The following is a 14,541-nucleotide window of genomic DNA, read 5'->3' on the forward strand; positions in this document are numbered from 1 at the left end:
AGACACTGTCAGAGATGGGTTCTTGATTTGATGAGACAAATCTTGATTTGATGAGACAAATGGTCTGGTCTGGGTCCAGTATGATAGTTCTTAGGCTTAATGTATGGAACTACCAATAACAGTTCCATACACAAAGTGCTTGAAGGATCAGATACTCATTTTTAGCAAACATTAAGAAGAATACAGGTTGAACCTCTATAATCCAGCACTCTCTCATTTGACAACATCTATAGTCCTTCAAGAGTTTACTGAGCTGGTTATCCTCTTCTCATGGGTGTGGCAATGTTTCCCATGGCTCCATAAAGTTTGTTTACAGCCATCAGTCCTGGCTGTCAGTGTTCTATGCTGTTATTTGGCTGTCATTTACCTGTCTTCTAAGAACCTGGTAAGCAGTGGAAGCGTCAGTAATGCTGCTAGAAAATACAGACCTCCTGTGATCTGGCAAATTCACTCCTTCAGCATTGGTCAGGTCCCGGGGATTTAACTTGTACTAAATTTAATGCAGATAGGTCACCAGATATCCTTTTAAAGGGACAGTCCTCAATGTAAGCCCTCCTGAAGATGCCCCAACTTTTTTCCTAAAATCAAGCAAATTATCCCACATTTTCTGTCTCCCATGTAGCAGTACCAGTCACCTGCTCTCCAGAAGTGAGTTGGTGATGAATGAGGGGGGCTTGGTGTACTATGCTCGTGGTGGGGTAAAGCTGCAGCCACACAGGGATGGTTGCTCCCCCTTCTGGTCTATCAGCATTGCATGCTGGCTCCTTGCCAGCAGAGTCTCACTCCCATACCTTTTCTGTCTGGTGCTGGCTGTATGCTATAAGCCATGGTGACTTCGTATGTGTAGGTACCAGGCAGCAGCTGATTATATACCATCTTTGCCACCCACCCATGAGCCTCTCATGTGCTCTCATTTTGCTGTCCTGTTTGGCTGTTTCTACATAGGCCTCTTTCTTCGGAAGTGGCATGCTAATACATGGAGTAAAAGATGCTAATGAGGAGCAGATGCAAATTCCTCGTGCCTCATTAGCATAATGTCACGTGATTTGGAGTCTGGAAGACCATTCTTCCAGACTTCAAAATGCCGTGTAGAAGCGTATCCCCTGGGGTGGCTTCTGGAACGACATGCTTTTTCAGGAGGCCCCTTCTTCCTGAAAATTTTCGGGAAGAAGGGGTGTCCAGAAGAAGCAAGTCCTTCTGGAAGCCCACACCCCGGTGGCCGTGCTTTTACACAGCATTTTGGAGTCCGGAAGAATGGTCTTCCGGACTCCAAATCATGTGACGTTATGCTAATGAGGCACAGGGAATTTGCATCCATGCCTCATTAGCATCTTTCACTCTGTGTATTAGCATGCCACTTCCAAAGTGGAAATGGCCTTCCTGTTTTGTCCCTTCACCCCACAAATTCTCCTGGTCCTTGCTATCTCCTCCCTCCCCCTCACACCCCACCGTGGAGCACTTCCCAGTGCCAGTGCTGTGTGCGGAGAATCAGCCTATAGATGGAGTGCTCAGCTCACCAACAGCCTGACTAGCATGTTCCTTTCTGCCCCCACTGCCTCTGGCTGGGCCAGCACACAGGGAAAGCCCAAGACCCTCCAGCAGGGGCACTGGCCAAAAGGCACAGAGCCCTGCATGTGCTGAAGCTTCACACAGTGCTTGTATAGATAAGCCTTTCTGCTCCTCAGTGGTGGGGGCTGATCACACCCTGGCCTACAGGTTCAACAACAGCCTCTCCAAGCAGTGGTTTTACACCCATCACCTCCACACACACACCGCCCAGGAAGTGTGGGACTGCTCCATCCCCTAGGCACTCTCTGCTGCTGGACCACCCCTTTGGCTGAGATTGCTGAAGTCCCTGCAGTCAGGTTCACTGGGCCCTGGTGCACAATGCATCCTAAGGGCTTACCCACTTCCTGCCCACATTATAAGCCAGGGGAGAGAAGGCAGCTGTGTTAAGTCCAGGCCAGCAGCATCCTGAAGGTGTTACCCACCTACTGACCCTGCATGGGCAGGAAGGCACAATCTGCTTCAAGCCATTGAGGAGACGGGTAAGGGGTGGGAAGGGGGAAGATATGAGCTCTGTGAAGATAAAAACCAAGTTATCCTTCTTCCCCACTCCCCACTGACAGCTAAAAGCAGCTCCTGTCCCATCCCTTCTCTTGTACACAGTGCCAAAAGACTGCTGCTGGCCACATTCTGATGTGAACCCTGAGAGAAATCTGAAAATGGACCTTGTGTCCCTGTGTGCCTCCACATATGTTGCCTTTGGAAGTTACAGATCAAAGAGCCAAGAAAGGATGGTCCATTCCAGGGGCCCAGCCAAACAAGGAGGGCAGGGAACACTGGGCAAGTTAAAAAGTTCAAACATATTTCAATGAGTGTTCTGTTTGTGTGACTCACTGGAGCAACATAATTTCACTATAAAATTTAATTTACAACGCTATTACGTAAGGCTGGTTCAGGAATTGATAAGTGATTATAATATAATGCCACTATTGTAAATATAATGAAAAAATAATTACTTTTTTATTCCTTACTATATATTTGTGAACCAATTTTTTTTTAAATGTCGGTTTAAACATCAAACTGCTGGTTGGACTCATCTTTAAACAGGTTCTCATGATCATTTGTGCCACCTCTTAACTTTTGCTCTATGTTTTAATTTGTTTAAATAGCTTTCTATACAGAAAGTGACATTTAAAAGCCATGTGTAAGCATTACTTGGAGATGCAGCTGAGTAGCTGTTTCATTTTTCAAATCAGTTGCTGGTGAGCAGAGGTGAGCACCACAGAGCAGCTTCAGAAGAAGTCCTGGAAACCATTAAAAGAATGAACTTCTCCAAATCCCTTGCAGAGAATGAAGTTAGTATGGTTGATTTAAAATAGGCTAGAAGCTGTGGCATAGAATTTACCTGTGGCTAATGATGGTGCAAAGCAGCTACCAAAAATTATTCTGAGAAAATGATCAAAGTGAGGGAGACATCTGTGGGCCGGATTCTCATTGCCATAAGCTGACATAATGTCAAAGAAAACAAGTGTATTGCTTTACAACCACAAACCTTTTCACCATATGTCTCATACTAGCTGAGAATTTGTTGGTTAACTATATTCCACTTGTAAAAGTCATATAGATAACTGAGACTTAAAATTCTTCTGTATGTTAAATGGATTCTACCTTATTTCTTCTGGTACTAGGTAAATTCATTCAGAGAAAGAGAACCAGATATGCAAGTGTAAATCAGTGTAGCCCTTCTGGACTTAATGTATTTATCCTCTTCATTTGGCCCAGAGGCAGTATAGGGAGAGAGAAGGCGTTCAGGACAAGGCTGCTGTCAGAAGGTCCCCAGGCCAGGACCCAGAGCAGTGGGTGGGCCTGGGTTGCCACCTTGCCCTTGCACTACACCTAGCCACACTGAAGAATGGTGTTTATGGGCTGTGGCTTGTCCCTGAGGTGAGGGACTAGTCTGACACTGCAGCTGGCCACAGTGGTGGGTATGCAGAAGCAGGATTGCTGATACCCCTGGAAGAGGGCAAGAGACTGCTAATGGGCACTGCCAGAGGACAGTATCCAGAAGAGGATGTAATGAGTCCAGCCATAATGTGGAGAAAGTGTGGGGTGACAGCTTGCAAGACACTGGCCAAATGGGAGTGCCCTTCTGAGGAGTAAGCTGATTCCCCAAGTAAACAGCAGGAGGTGCTGTGGCAGTGAGTTGCAGTCCATGACACCCTCCCTTAACTAAAGTTCTATACACCAGTAGAACTCCTTCTTCTAACCCCCCTAGCTCCACACACCGACAGAGATCCCTCTTCCCACTGTTCTGTTTGTAGCTCTGATACCACAAACCTTTTACCCTGCATTCTCCTTCCTTGCTCTGACTCCACAGAGCTTCGCCTATTTCCCCTTTCTCCCATTCCTTATTCCCACCTCCCCATTCCTTGTCTCACTCTTCTCCCCTTCTTAGAAGGCCTAGATGTATTTACTATGCATGTCCCCAGTCCCACCCCTTAAAAGATATGGTCACCTTCTGGTTTAGAGGGGCATGAGTCTAGGTTCTTCATTACACCTCTTTTGCATCTCGTGGGCAGGATGAGGACTGATACTGTACACTGAACAAGGCCAGGCTGTATTTTAGTATTCAGCTTTTAGTGTTTCTTATGCCCCATCCTAACCTATTGTTTGACCCTAGCTTCGAGCGAAGCCATATGGCTTTCCAGTGTGTGCTCACGTATTACTTTCCTACCATATCCTGTAGCACTTCAGCTCCATCTCTTATCTCCTCCCATAACATAAGAAACATAAGAACGGCCATACTGGATTAGACCAAATGTCCATCTAGTCCAGCACCCTGCCTTTTGACAGGTGGCCCAGAGGGACTGAACAGAACAGGTAATCATCAAGTGATCCATCTCCTGTTGCCCATACCAAGCTTCTGGCAGAGGCTAGGGCCACCATTCCGGCTCATCCTGGCTAATAGTTATTGATGGACCCATCCTCCATGAATTTATCTAGCTCTTTTTTCAACCCTGTTACACTAAAAAGGCCATCTGGCCAGAAAGAAGCAACACACACACAATGTGCCTGTTCCCTGCCCACCTATGAACCAGGCAGTCCAACAATCTAGACTATACACTTATACCGTTTTACTACTTACAATAAAGTGACACAGTCCTGCACCCATGAAATCAGTGGGAATGTTGCTATTGATTTAAATGAAATCAGGATCAAGCATCAGTACCTTTGTGAAGAATTATTTTTAAAAGAAATTTTTGCCTTGAGTCATGGTCATTTAAAGTCTGTCATTTGATGTTTGTAGCCTGTATAAAATGAGTCATTGGTCTCAGACCACAGTAGAAAAATATTCACATGACAGAAACAGCCACCACAACTGGCACTGATTCAATCAGTTTCAGCAAGAAACATTAAGTATTAGATGGGCTTGCAAGACTGTATTTTCCTCTGATACCGACAGGAGGTCTCCTGAGTAAGGTTGGAGATCTTTGTCAGGGTTCATTGAATAGGTCCAAATGTTGGTTCGTATTCAAATGTCACATGTCAAAAATAAAATAGCTACCATGACAAAGCATGGCATCATAAAGGAGAAATTGTAATGCAAATGTGACTTTTAGCACTGATAAAATAACCTCAGAAGCTCATACAGAAACAAGCCCGACAAATAACAGGGAAATAACTACTACTACTAACAGGGAAATGTACTGTCCAGGTAGGGAACAGCTCATCCACCTTTACATGTGGAAGAAGGACTGGAAGATGACTTGCTCTGAGCACATCTTGAGGCACATTACATGCTTGGATATGCTATTGCATTTACAGCAAGTCTTTTTACATCACCTTCTTTCACTATGGATAAGCACAGAAAATAATCCTTAAGAATGTGATCCTATTAAAGTGAAAAAAGACAACTTATATTATCATTCACTAGACAGGAGCTGAATATATATATATTATTCTAATATCTCCCTCATGTGAAAGTGTCAACAATATAAAACAGAATTCTAGGTCTCTAGTGAATTTTATTTAGGAATGCAGCAAGCTACCACAGTGTTTACAATCTACAACTGGTACACAAATTTTAATCTGAATAGAGATGTTCCTTTCTCAGCTATTTTGGTTAGGTGCATCTTGGCACAACAGTCTTCCAAAATATATTGGCTCCCATTATAAAAAGTGTCAAGGTACTGCATTACCAAGAGAAAAGCCATAATAAAACGTAACTGTTTCCTGAGTCACCCAAAATAAGCTAAAATTAAATAAATCTCAAAAAAGTCAATGCACAGCTTAAGCCTGACAACATAAACAACAGAGAAATAAATAAACTGGCCATGTTACTGGGTGTCTAGTTCAGCATGATAGCAGTAGGAAGCTTTACAACAGTTACAAGATGGTACTCATTAGTTAAAATAGAAAGTATCCGTTTTCGGGTGGCAAATTCTAGACCATTGCCCTGCACCTGTATGGTCACTTATACCATTTATATCAAGGGCATTTTCCATTCACTTTTCCCTGGTGAAAATGTGTACAGAAGGGGCACAGAAATAAATCTGGTTTGCTGACTTTTAATGGTAACCACTCTAGATAGTTCTGTCTTTAGTTAGGCATCTTTAGCTTAGACAGCTTTAAGCTGATGCTTCAACTTGCTTCCCTAGAAAAAACCAGTGGAGCTGAAAAAAGGACCATGACTAAGTCTGTCGGATAACAAAGGAAAAATTGTCTGTATATCAAAGATTCCTCTTACTGGTCCCTTCTTTACTGTGCCGGGCCACAACATGTATTGTTGATATTGCGTCCCTCTTTTTTAAAGCATTGGGATAGTATTTCTTAATGTTTCACAAACTGTTCTTTAAAATAATCCTGCCAAATACTTCAAAACTATTCATTGACTCATTGCAAATGTGGTATAATCTATAAAACAGCAGTACAGGTTGAACCTCTCTAATCCAGCATCCTCAGCCCCTGAGCTGTGCTGAGCTAGAGAAGTTTCCAAATATGGGAAGGTCAAAGCAGAGTACCAGCAGGTCTCCATAGGCACAGGAATTAGAGGCATAGGAGGTGCTGCAGCATTCCCCAAGCTATGCATTAAGCACTACCCTGGGCCCAAGAGCCCAATTGCCATTCGGGGGCCCCACAACCAGCTCCAGATCCCAGCCACCTGCCCCTTTACTGCCTTCTGGGGTCCTAGCTGCTGGTCCCAGCTCCCAGTCACTGGGTCTTCAGCTGTTTCTAGGGTCCTAGCTGCAAGCCCCAGCACACAGATGCCAGCTTCTCTGATGTTGCCAGGGTCCCAGTTGCTGGGGACAGGTCCCAGCCTTCAGTTCCTCTGCTGCTGAGGTCCCTGCTGCTGGCCCCAGCTCCCAGTTGCCAATTCCTCTGCTGCCGTCCAGGGTCCCAGACTCAGGTGCAAGATCCCAGCTGCCATCCCATTGCTTGGGACCTCAACTGCTACCCATGGAGCTCCACTCCCTCTGCATTCACTCTCCACTGTGGTCCAAGCCTGGGGCAGTCAGGTAAAAGCTGAGGCCAGCAGTTGGGACACAGGGCGATGGCTGGGTTCCCAGGCACAACAACTGGGCATGCCACAGCACCCCAAACACCCCTACTTCCTGCACCTCTGGGTCTCCTGTTATCTTTATCAAGGCTAATAAACTAGTCAATGCTAGCACTGCAAAGTATTAGTGCTGTAACAAATTTTTACTGAATCGGCACAAGGAAATAAATAACTGAAGCATGAAAAACAAAATAAGATGAAAAAGAAATAGATAATGATACAGTACAGGTACATCTATAATTCAGTCCTCTGAAATGATGCCTGAATTGCACTTCCAAAGTGGTGTGACCATAACTGCTATGACAAGTTACATCTGGGGTCTCTAATCTTGATAAATCTGGGTAGATGAAGTGGAGGTACCAGAATTTTGGTCTGTGAAGTGTTACTCACCACTCCTCTTCACTACTATTTACCAATCCTTTGGCTTGGCTTATCTCATGATGTTTGTTTGTTTTTTAATGAGCTTTTCCCCTTTTCATGTAGCAAGACATGATCTCTTGCTCAGAAATGAAATGTCTTTGCTCAAATCCTATTAAATTTGTTCCCAAATGAGTGCATTTATCAATAGACATTTTTTCTGCGACATTCTCTTTGTCATTTTCATCATCAATGGCTTCTTCATTATCTTTGTGTTTTCCCTACTTTACCATTTGCACAATTTCTTCTTCTGTCATTTGATATGGAATTGGTTCATCTTTGTTGACCTCTGTCCAGTTTAGTAAATTTTCCTCTCCCAAATCCTTGGCCAGCTCATTGCAGGTGGGACCTACTGCTGACATACTCCATTACCTCACTAAGAATGTTTCAGTTTTCAGACACTTCAAATTCAGTGAACTTGAACTTATCATTGAAGACAGGTCTGTCCTCAAGCATTAAGGCTGGCCACCATTTGTGCCATCCATTCTTCAAGATGGGTGGAGTTTTTCTGTCCCCAGCTCATATCCTTGAAGTTAAATTATTTCATACATCAAACTCTTCCTATCATAAGCAATACCAGCAATTAGTTCATAACTCAGACCAGTGCAAACACTTCAGGGATCATGAGATACCCTGATTGCAAGGTTGCATCAGTGAAGTACAGTTTAGGGCTAAATAGAGTCCTGCCTCTTTATCTTTGACAAGTAGCTCTGCTTTAGATTGGGTAAAGCAATTATTGAGGTTCACCACAATTTTGTGCTTCGGATCCAAACCTACTGAGGTGTAATAGGCTCTTATCTTTGATATAAAATGTTCCTCAAACCACTCAAAAGAGAGGTTAGTCATTATCCATACCATTTTGCTGACACAGTGTATCTTATGGAATATTTTCTCACCTTTGAATGCCCTTGGATTCATATTCTTCGCAATAACCATGAACTTGTGTTTGTATGTACCTGCTGCATTGCTTCAGCCAAGGACAGTTACCCTGTCCTTCAACTTCTTCACACCAGATGGTGGCTCCTGTGCATCAGTAGTCAACTCTTTTTAGGGATACAATGACATTAGAGAATAGTTTAATCTGCATTGTATGCCTGTTCTGGGGATAACTTCCCATTTGCAACTAACTGTGCAAATCCATCAACATAATTAGTGGCAGCTTCTGTATCTGCACTTCTTTTTTCACAGCACACAACATGTATACTAATGCAATGCCTGTTTTTATAGTAAAAAAACAGTAATAGTAATACTCATAATGCAGGTTCAGTTCTTTATGGAATATTTTTGTTCATGCTGTCATTATCTCCCCTAACATGCTTAATACCTTCATACCTATGAAGCGTGGACAAATATAGAAGTGCACTATCTCAATCTATGCTTTTGCCTCCTTCAATGTCTTGTGAATATTCATACAGGAAGGTCACACCATTCGTAAATTTAACAATCATGAATTCAATTCTTCACGAGCGGCTGGGGGAGTCAGTTTTGCTTTCTTGTGCTGGGATCAGCAGGAGGAGCATGCTTCTGAACAGCTCTCCTCCCAGCCTTCCAGCTGCGGTTACTGCTGCAGGGGACCTCATGGGGTCACTGACATGGTGGTGGGGCAGAAGCAGAGGATACCTCCCTGCACACACACTGGACCAGGGATCCCACACCCTCTGGGACTTAAGGCAGAGTGGATCAGGGTGGGGGCAAGGCTGGGACATGGGGCCACGGAACCTGTGCTGGAAGTCGGCCCACCCTGAATAGAGCAGGGCACCTGGCCCCACCTCCAGTCGGGCGCATGGGCCGGCCACTGACCAGCTCCCACAGCCCAGCCACTGGGCTCCACCTCCCCCTGCTGCTGCCCAGAGCAGCCCACAGAACCAGAGCCCAGGAGCCCGCTGAGTTCTGCTCCCCCAGCCGCCCGTGCCTGTAGGGAGAGAGGAATGCTGGGCGGCACTGGGAGCAGCTCCAGGTGCTGGGGACCTCCAGGGTGGGGTCCTACAGCAGGTCCAGGGAGTTTCCTTCTGAGTCCCAGAAGGTATTCAGTATTCACAAAAATTAAACTTTCAAGAGGATTCTCAACACCAAACCCTCACAAATGTCACAACCTTACTGTGCTCTTTTACTGTTGCTTTGGACAAAAAAGGTAAGGGTTTGATCCTTTTGCTCTTTCACATTGTACACTGTAGATGATCTTACACTGTAAAACACACATGGCACATACTGATGTCCCACTTTTCTAATTTTTATAACACTCCCACCTTTTGCTGTTGATACTTACTTTTAGCACCATTACAAGCACTGCCACTGATTGCTGGCATCTTAGAAGACATATTTAAGGCTAAATTATAGCTAAATATAGCACAGAACTCTGAGATCTGGGACTGGTAGAACTTTTCCTGAACACAGAAAACTTGGCTCCACCTACAATTCCTCATTCTGGGGCAGTTCTCAATCTCCTTGTAATGTAACAGGCTTCTGGAGGCTCAGCTCAGGGGGTCAAATCAAGGCAAGTTGCTTAAAGAAAAGGCTACTTACAGCCCCAGACAGGGTTCTCCGCTATAAGGCTCACCAACCAAGTCACAAAGAGCATTTCTGTTCACCACACTAGGTAGTGCGAAGCCATACAACCATTTCCCATTTAGACACTCCAGCTGTCCTTTGCCAAATCCAGTACCATTCCTTATACAGATGAAAGGTTATGAAAAACAGTCTTGCCAGATCCTAACAGGTTCTTTTTGTTCCAAAGAACGAGCCACATTCCCTGGTCAGTTTATACCTCAGACCTGTCCAAATCTTTACAGTCTAAAATCTAAAGGTTTATTAATAAAAGAAAGAAAGAAAGAAAATTGAGAGTAAAATTGTCAAAGAAATGAAATAATATACTCCAGTTGCAAAGTTCAGTGCAGGCTTCTAGCAGAGGTACAGTGATCTGCTCTTTTATAAGTCTCTAAATTCAGTAAACTCTTTCATATCCAGCACCCCTGGATCCAGGAAGTTACTGGATATTCAAATTTTCTGGCTAATAGAGAGGTACACCTAGCAGTGCATAATATTAAAGAAAAGAAAGATTAGATATTAAGAAACAAACAAAAACATATGCAGCATATTTTATTTACCAACAACAGTAGGATTGTACACTGTAATCTTATACTCCATTTGCTGTGTTTATTTGTATTTACTTTTGCTATACTGTACTTATGGAAAATATAACTAAAATTTACTTATGGTTAAAATGCTGGTTATCTGAGAGTTGCAGACAATAGAATGCTGGATACAAAAGAGTTTGCTGTACATCCTTTGTTAGGATGACCTCCCAGCCCTTTGGGGCCCAGTTCCGAGAAAAGAGAAGTGGTGAGCTAGAATGAGCACAAACGGAGGAACATCTAGAGCCCTTTTTATAACCTTACGCATGTGGAGAAAATGCCATTATTCTTGCTGTGTGACGGTATGTCCAAAATGGAGTTTGTCATATGAGTAAGTCACAGTTCATTATGCAGCAGCCATTGTTCACATGCTGGTCTGAACATTCTCAGCACAGCTCCTTTGTGGAGCTGTGGATTGGCACCTACTAAGAAGCACTTTTAGTCAAGTATTACTATTCAGTTGACTAGCAACCCTTTCATTGATGTCTCTCAGAAGCAAACACTTGACATTCAAGCACACAGCCAATGTTCAGAACTTCAAATGCAAAAATCATACGTGCCTATGAGCAGTATAAACAGAAACAGTAAATCATACAATTTCAATGCACATCTTTGTCCCACTCTGAAAAAAAAATTACGTAAATATATACCAGTGGTTTCAATAATGTTGTGTATGTTTACATCAAAATCCAGTACCACCTTCCTGCTCTAGGCCCTGCTCCGACTCCATCCCTTCTTCCGAGCCTCCACCCCTTCATCCCACCACTTTTCCCTTCCTCCCCCAAAGTGTGCCCTGCCCCTGCTCCTTTCCTTCCACTCCTGACCAAATCAGTTGATTTGTGGTGCTCTGGGAGGGTGGAGGAGGAATTGCTAAGCATGGGGCTGTCAGAGTGTGGGGAGAAGTTGTTAGAGGAAGGAGCTCATTGCCAGGTTTTTTTTTTCCCCCAACATTGCTACCGAAGCTGGACCACAGATATTGCTGGAAGATGGAATCCCAGATTACAGAAATTCAAATTGTGTAATCTTCCCTGACTAGTGAGGTATATAACTGAAGGTGAAATATCCTAAGTATGACCTAAGTATACTGCTTTCCAAATTTCATAGAAAAAAAGCACCCTGATCAGAGAGCGTTCGGTAACAATGAGCTTTGTCACATCAAAGCATGATCCCATGATATATGTTTGTGCTTAAAATGACTTTTACAGCATTTGTTTGGTCAGGTTATGTGCAGGTGTCTGTCAGGAGAAAGATTTATTGAATTTTTAACTGTCATGTAAAAAGATATATTGAACTTTCTGTTTCTGTACCCTGTTCTTCCAAGGTCAATCCTGTTTTATTTTAATCGGTCAGTGAAGGCTGGCAGTGTCTTTCACTTGTCAGCATCAGTTGATATCCATAATCCAAACAATTCTTGCCTGCCAAGAGAATATAAGAAACAAGTCACCACTGATTCCCTGATAAAAAATGAGACATTTTTCTGGAAAAGAGATTACTGTGCAGTATAAAAGTGTATTTATTGTGCAACGAAAGAAGCACTGGTTTTGATTTAGGGATATGTTAACGCACTATTTAATGTATGTTTTTTCCTGGAAAAAGCCTCTGTTTAATTTCAATTAGATAAAGATTTATTAAAATGTTTTTTATTTGCTTGAGCTTTCAGAGAAAGCAGGGCATTGTTACAAAACAGTAAAATGTGGCACAGTTGGATTCATCCTATGAACACTGTCGTAAGTGTTTTACCCACTTAGGAAAAGTGCAAAGGATTGCACAAAGTACAAGATGATGAAGAACCAAACCTTCATGCTATATAGAATAGAGGCTGGCAAAGTATGATCTGTGAGCTGGATCTGGCCTATCAAACATTTGGATCTGTCCCACTACGACTCTCCAGGCTGCTAATGTCCCATGGCCCAATGGGGCACTAAGACTGGCTGTTCAAAGTGGTCAAGCAAGCAGACATCCACTGCATACATTCTCTGTAGGGGCACACAAAGACATTATTTTACCCTTTCCTAAAAATCAGTATAAATCTTAGGAATAACTGAAAACAGTGAAACAATTAAACAAATTGTCTGTGGAAGCTGTGAAGCTCCTTTACTGGGGCTATATCTACACTACCAAAATCCTTTGAAAGAAGTTCTTCCTAAAGATCTCTTCCAAAAAAAGAAATATTTCAAAGTCTACGTTGAATTTCATTTTGGGTCCTATAGCCCACCTCTCCCGTTTATCACACCCCCTTTGAATTTTAACTCTATCCTCCAAAGTTATTGCAAGCCACACCAGCTTTGTGTTATGTACAGATTTGATCAGCATACCCTCTATTCCTATATGTAGGTCATTAATAAAGACATTAAATTACACTCATCATAGGACAGCTCCCTGTGAACCCAATCTGAGCACCTTTCAATCTGACATCATTGCATAAATAGTAATTTTTGTTTAAGTTTGTTTAACCAATTATGATCCACTTAATGGTAATTCTACTCAGCCTGCATGTCTCCAGCTTGCTTATGAGAACCTCATGTGGGAACTGTGTCAAAAACCTTCCTAAATTCCAGGTATATTATGTCCCCTACAGACACCCTACCCACCAAACCAGTTACCTTGTCAAAGAAGGAAACCAAGCTGTTTTGGTATGTTCTTAGTAAATCTATGATATCTGCTAGCAATTATCTCCTTCCTCAAGATATTTGCAATACGAATATTTTGTACATTGCTCCAGTAACTTCTCAGGTACTGAGGTCAGGCTGACTGGTCCACAGTTTTCTGGCTCATCTTTTTCTCCTTTTTCAAGATAGGTACCACATTAGCCCTTCTTCTGTTTTCTGGCTCTCCTGTTGTTCTCCTGGACCATGAGGATATTGTTGCTAGTGGCTTTGATATTTCTTGAGCTAATTCCTTCAGAACCCTTTATTGAATAGCGTCAGATCCTACTGACTTCAATTCACTGAAATTAGTCAGAATGTCTCTGCAGCGCTCTTCACCCATCCAGATCTGCATCTTTTCCCCTGTATTGACAAATGATTATTTTGCTACTTCATCCATCATATGTATTTATTGTGTGAAGACTGAAGCACAGTAGGCATTGAGCAGCTCCATCTTTTTGTCATCCTCCATTACCACTTCACTTCCCTCATTAATTAGAAGAGCCACATAATTCCTCATGTTTCTTTTGTGTCTGATATATTTGTAGAACCCCTTCTTGTTGTTGCTAACATTTCTTGTCACTTGTGGCTTACTCCTTGCATTGGCTTTCCTGATTTTGTTCCTACATGTTTGTGCTATTCCCCTGTATTCTGCTAGGTGCAAGGCCTCTTCTTCTATTTCCTGCACATATCCTGTTTGGTTTTTATATAGCCATAAAGCAACTTGTACAACCACATCGCTCTCCTTCTTATCTTTCCTCTGCATCAGTATAGCCTGATGTTGAGATTCTACTGTAAGGCCAAATTCTGCTCTCAGTGACCCCATTAAAATCTAGCTTGATCTGATGAAGTAAATCAAGTTCATCTAGATTTACATAGATGTCACAGCATCAGAGTGCATCTTACTTCTTCCTCTTTTGGCCTACAGAGTGATCTTGGATGACTCATTACTTTTCACTGTGCCTGTGTCTCATCTGTATAATGGGGTAAATGACATATGCTTTTAGATCACTTAAGGAAAAATGCTATATAAGAAACAGTTATTATCAGTGGTGATTTTTAGTGCCTTAGTTTTTAATACCCAACTTGAGAGAGCTAAAAGAAGCAGAGGATGGCAGCTCAGAACTTTCTGAAAATCATACCCCTTTAAATAGTTCCTCCAGTGGAACACCCAAAACTGCTAAGTTCTTTCAACAAATATAATGCCATATGGTTTGTAGTTAACTTTTGATAGTATAATAGTGAACATATTAAGCAAGTACTAAATATTGCAGAAACAGCAATG

This window comes from Carettochelys insculpta, chromosome 1 (assembly GCF_033958435.1).
Source record: "Carettochelys insculpta isolate YL-2023 chromosome 1, ASM3395843v1, whole genome shotgun sequence".
Classification (NCBI taxonomy): Eukaryota; Metazoa; Chordata; order Testudines; family Carettochelyidae; genus Carettochelys; species Carettochelys insculpta.